At 42.5% G+C, this 5,819-nt stretch overlaps 1 long non-coding RNA gene across 1 annotated transcript; it reads right to left on the reverse strand.

The window, feature by feature from the left end:
* Positions 1 to 1,011: 1,011 nt before the first annotated feature.
* Positions 1,012 to 5,103, reverse strand: LOC118830583. Its single transcript, XR_005009093.1, has 3 exons — positions 4,984 to 5,103; positions 2,604 to 2,751; positions 1,012 to 1,273 (listed from the first exon to the last, which is right to left on the reverse strand). It is a non-coding gene; the product is annotated as an uncharacterized LOC118830583 (long non-coding RNA).
* Positions 5,104 to 5,819: the final 716 nt, after the last annotated feature.

The following is a 5,819-nucleotide window of genomic DNA, read 5'->3' on the forward strand; positions in this document are numbered from 1 at the left end:
CTGGCGTCCATGGCTGCCCTCCCCTTCTCCCTCTGCTCTCTATCACCCAAGCACCTTAGTCGTGAACTGTCCTCACAGGGTCTTGCTCTGAGCTGGATGTCAGATCATCATAGAATCCTGAAACTGAGAGGAGCTTCCTGATATTAATAATAACACCGATAACTAGCATTCGTTCAGCGCTTTTGTGTTTGTGAAGCACTTTACTTGTTTTCTTACCTGATGCTCACAACAACCCCGTGAATTAGTAGTATTATCCCTATTCCAAGAAGCTGCAGCTGAGAGCAGGGTAAATGACAGGGCTAGGGGGAGAGGGAGTCACAGCTAAGAAGTGCCTGAGGTGGGACTCAAAGCTCAGAGACCAACATTGCATCACCTAGCTTGTCCAAACCAAACATTTTACAGACATGGAAACTGATTTCCAGAGAAAAAAGTCCCTTGCATAAGGCACAATCTAAGTCAGGATTAGATCCCAGGTTTCCTTACTCTAGACCCAGGAGTAAGATTCCTGTAGTTTCCCTATGAGCCCATGGTCTCCTTTTATAGCCGAGCAATCAAAGCACAGAGATGGTGAAAAAATTCGGCCATCAAAATCTGTGTTCATAACCCTTGTGATGGTATTGAAAATTAATAATCATAATGCATTTATCCCTTCCCCCGTGGCATATTTGCATACACCCAGAGGACAGAAAAGTTTAGTGATCAAAGGAATTGTGGGAATTTTAGGTCCAGTAACAGGTAACAAGTAAGAGAGAGATCCAGAGGCAGGGAACCTTATATCATGCCACGTAAGTGACCATTTACTCTGCCTGTGGGTAAGAATGGGCAAGCTTTCTGTATCAGCCAAACCCATGATCCAGTGAGTCAGGGAAGTAAATTTTCCACATTCATTTGAAAAAACAATTTGTTTTGAGCTCCAAATTTTCTCCCTCCCTCCCTTCCCTCCACTCTCCCTGAGATGGTAACTACTTTTGTTTTAGGTTATACATATGGAATCATGCAAAACATATAAAGCAAACGTTCCAAAACAGTCTCCTTTGGAAATCGCGACCAGCTAAATCTCAGCTTCTCTTCTTTTCTTGAGCAATGATTTAGGAGGTAAAGATGTCTTGTCTGCCTAAGATGTTATAGGAGCCATCAGATGATCTGTTAAGTATGGGGAAGGAGGAACATTGAACTGGGATTCAGGAAATCTGGGATATAACCCCAACTGTCACCAACTCGTTGTGTGGCTATGGACAGCTCCCCTTGTTTCTCGGATACTCAGTTTCTTTCACTGTAAAATGAGGGAGTTGGATTAGATGGGCCCTAAAGTCCATCTCTGACATTTCTGTTCCAAATCCCTCCCAGCTCTAACGTTCTGTCTTCTGAGGTCCCTTCTGGCTGTACCTTGTTGTGTTCTAAAATCCTGTCTAGCTCTGACATTCTCTGTCCTAGGATTCCTTCCAATTCTAGCACTCTCTGTGCTAAGATCCCTCTCAATTCTTAGAATTCTCAACTCTTAGAATGCTAAGAGTTTAAAATACGTCAAGGGCCAACCCATGGAGAAGATGGCAGAGAAGTCTATGTTTTTACCACTAGATGGCAGGAAGGAAGCACAAAAATCTCTCAAAGGTTAAGTCGACAGAAGTGGAATCATGCTATATTAGGGGTAGAGATCACCTACTCATTATATCAGAGGATCAAAGATAGAAAGATGGAAAAAACTTCAGGGACCACCTAATCTAATCCCCACATGGTACGGAAGATGAAACTTAGACCCCAGAAGGGAAGTTACCTGTTCATATCCCCCAAAGAAGGTAGGTAGGTAGGAAGGAAGAGGAGGAAGGAAGGAAGGATCCCCGAAAGAAAGTAAGAAGGAAGGAAGGAGGGAAGGATCCCTCAAAGAAAGTAGAAAGGAAGGAAAAAAGGAAGGGAGAGAAAGAAGGAGGGAAGGGAAGGAAGGAAGGTAGGTAGGAAGGAAGGATCCCTCAAAGAAAGTAGGAAGGAAGGAAGGAAGGAAGGGAAGGAAGACAAAGAAGGAAGGAAAGGAAGGAAGGAAGACAAAGTAGGAAAGAAAAGAAGAAAGAGAAGGAAGGAAAGAAAGAAGGAAGGAAGGAAGGGAGGGAAGGAAGGTAGGAAGGATCCCCCAAAGAAAGTAGGAAGGAAGGAAAGAAAGAAGGAAGGAAGGAAGGGAGGGAAGGAAGGTAGGAAGGATCCCCCAAAGAAAGTAGGAAGGAAGGAAAGAAAGAAGGAAGGAAGGGAAGGAAGACAAAGAAGGGAGGAAGAGAAGGAAGAAAAGAAGGTAGGAAGGAAGAATTCCTCAAAGAAAGTAGGAAGGAAGGAAGGAAAAAAAGAGGGAAGGCAGGAAAGGAAGGAAGACAAAGAAAGAAGGAAGAAAAGAAAGAGAAGGAAGGAAGAGAAGGAAGGAAGGAAGAGAAGGAAGGAAGAGAAGGAAGGAAGGAAAGAAGGGAAGAAAGGAAGAGAAGGAAGGAAGAAAAGAAGGGAAGGAAGGAAGAGAAAGAAGGAAGGAAAAGAAAGGAAAGGAAAAAAGAGGAAAGGGAAAAAGAAGGGGAAGAAAAGGGCAAGAGAAAAAGGAAGGAAAGAAGGATTTATTAAGCGCTTACTATATGCCAGGCACTGTGCTAAGTGCTTCACAGATATTTCGATTGATCCCCACAACAAAGAACTCATAGCAGATTGAGAACAAGGACCAAGGTCTTCTACTGTTCATCCCAGGGCTCTTTCTACCATTAGATATGTCAGTTCTCATTGCTGAAAAAGATGAGGGCAAATTGTTAGGATTAAGGACAATTTTCAAATTTCTTTGTATGACATTATTTATGTATACTTTGTATTGATTTACCTATACATGAGGAAGCTAAGAGATGTAGTGGATTGAGCTTTGGAAATGGAGTCACAGTAGATGAGAGTTTGAATCCTGCCTCAGACTCTTGCTAGCTCTGCGACCCTGGGCAAGGGTCTTAATCTATTTTAGCTTCAGTTTTTAAACTATAAAATGGGGCCAATAATGTCGGGACGTACCTCCCAGAGTTGCTGGAAGGAATATATGTATATACAACACACCATATAAATGCTAGCTATCATTATTGTTGTTATTGGGTCTTCCTTCTTCCTTTTCCCTGTTCTATAAGCTCCCTGAGGGCAGGCACTGTTTCCCTTTCTTTTTTATTTGCATCTCCATGCCTAGCACCAAGCCTTTCACATAATGGGTCCCTAATAAATGTTAATTGAATGGAAACAAACATTTACTTTTACTGCTGCTTCTCTTTTGGGGAGAATAACCTTTGGGTAGGAGGGTCTTCCTTGTGCCTTCTGCTCTCTCCCCCTACCTCCCTTCCTTGTGCCTTTTACTCTCTACCTCCACCTCCCCCCTGCCCCGAATCATCTCACTTCTTTGGGATCCACACTGTGCCTTTCATATTGCAGTAATCTTTGGACGCTTCGAGGAGCCATGACTTGGTCATCATGGATGTTTCTTTTTTTCTCCAAGGGAGAGCTGGGTCCCCTCTTCCCTTCAGCAGGTGGCCTTTGAGAGATGCTATGACCAAAACATTCATCATGCTTTAGCCAACCTGTTCACGAGCGTCTCCAAATTTAGCCAGACTGGTTCTCAGATGACAGACACACTGTTTGTCCCCGGGTCTATTGTATTCTCAGCCTCTCCAGCCTGGTGGGGCATGCCGGAGCTCATGTTCCATTGGCAGAGCCTTCAAGAACCCGGAGTTACCTCCATACACTCCAACATAATAATAGTAATGGCGAGCATTTATATAATGCTTCAAGGTTTTGCAGTGTACTTTACATGCAATCTCGTCTGATCTTCACATCAACCCTGCAAGGCAGACGCTCGTTTTACAGATGAGGAAACTGAGACAGACAGAGGTTGAGTGGCATTTGCCCGGGGTCACATAGTCAGTGAGTGTCTGAAGCAGGCTTTGAACACAGGTCTTTCTGACTCAAAGTCCGCTGTTCTATGCACCGTGCCCCTTGTCATGATGAGGCAATAATTTCTCTCTTGTGAAGAAGAGAAATAAGGAAAAAACCTTCTGTTTCTAACAGCCCTTTAAAGTCCCTAAGGTACTTTTCTCAAAACAGCATTGTCAGGCAGTGTGAGGGCTGTTCTCATCTTGCAGATGAGAAGATGAGGGTCAGTGATTTGTGTCTGTAATCACACAGTTAGTCAAAGTGGCAGGACTCCTGTGGCACTCTGCCTCAAGAGAGAAACACAGTTAATAAATGCTGGTTGAATAAATGGATAGACAAATGACCTGGAGTTTATTGGGGCCATCCCTCTTCCTTGAGGCCAATGAATGTCCTGGCCATGGTTAACAACTTTTCTGAAGGGAAATGCCAGCTCTGGTCTGTTTGGCTTTCCCAGGGTGCATTGTGACTGCTACTAATTAGTCTTATGAATGCAGAAAGCCTGGGCACCAGCTCATGGAAATATGGGGAAGGGGGAATGGTAATAAAAACTACCCCAAGGGGATCTATGAAGCACATGGATGTCTTTTCCAAAAATGTTTTAAAATACATAATATAAAATGGACAGGATTATAAAGGAAACAAGTTATATGGAAATAAAGATGTATTTTTTTTTCCGATCTAAGTTCCTAGACCCCCAATTTGGTCCCAGATTCCTTGGGAGCTCTATGGACCCCAGTGAAGAACCTCTGGTCTAAACCAGCTTGAATCTTTCCTCAGTTGCCCATTCTGGGGTTTGCTATGTGGATAGTCAAGAAGTTGTTCTTGTAATCTTTCCGAGTTGTCAAGTTTGGTCCAATTCTTATTGTCCTGTCTTCTAACAGCACGGAGGACAGCCAACGTATCTTCCAGTTCAGGCTCAAGGACAGTAACTGAGCAGCTCTTAACCCTCTGAATTCATGAATGAAAGAGCATGTATTAAGTGCTTACTGTGTGCTAAGCATTGGGAATACAAATAGCAAAGTAAGAAAGTATCTGCTCTCATTCTAAGTATCTACTCACATTCTAAGCCGGGGAGATGATGCATGTATAGTAGAAGCAATTAGGTGCAAGGCAGATAGGGTCTTCTGGGACACTGCATCCAGGTACCGTTTTTAAGCGGCATTGTGAAAAGAGAGCATGTTCGGAGGAGGGTAACCAGGATGACGAGGGGCTCAGAAATCATCTTAGGAGGACCATGGACTTTGGTATGTTTAACTAGAGAATAGACTGCATGGTGCCTGGCACACAGTAAGTGCTTATGAAATGCTCTGTTGATCTATTTATCTTCCTCTAATAATCAATTTCTCTTTCTTTTTCTATCTCTATTACTCTGTCATCTATCATCTCTCTCTAGCTCTTTCTCTCTCTCCAACTGCATATCTATCTATCTATCTATCTATCTATCTATCTATCTATCTATTTATCTAACTATCCCTCTCTCTGCCTATCTATCCTTATCTGTTTCTATCTGTGTCTATCCATATCTATCTATCTTTGTCTGTCTGTCTGTCTATCCTAATCTCTTTCTGTCTATCTGTATCTATCATCTCTCTATCTATCCAACCATCCATCCACCCACCCATCCATTCATCTATCTATCTATCTATCTTTCTGTCATTGTCATCTCTCTACCTCTCCTCTCTCTATCGCTATCATCTCTCTCTGGTTATCTGTCATCTATCTATCTTTACATGTTGTCTATCTACTTATTATCTATCTCTCCATCAATCTATCATCTATCTACCTATCATCTATGTTAACTGTATGTCTGTCTATTTATATCATCTTTTTTCATTTTCATATCTATCTATCTAGATATTTAAGTATTTGTCTATCTGTCATAGGACTTAGAATTG

The sequence above is a fragment of the Trichosurus vulpecula genome, chromosome 9 (assembly GCF_011100635.1).
Source record: "Trichosurus vulpecula isolate mTriVul1 chromosome 9, mTriVul1.pri, whole genome shotgun sequence".
NCBI classification, from domain to species: domain Eukaryota; kingdom Metazoa; phylum Chordata; class Mammalia; order Diprotodontia; family Phalangeridae; genus Trichosurus; species Trichosurus vulpecula.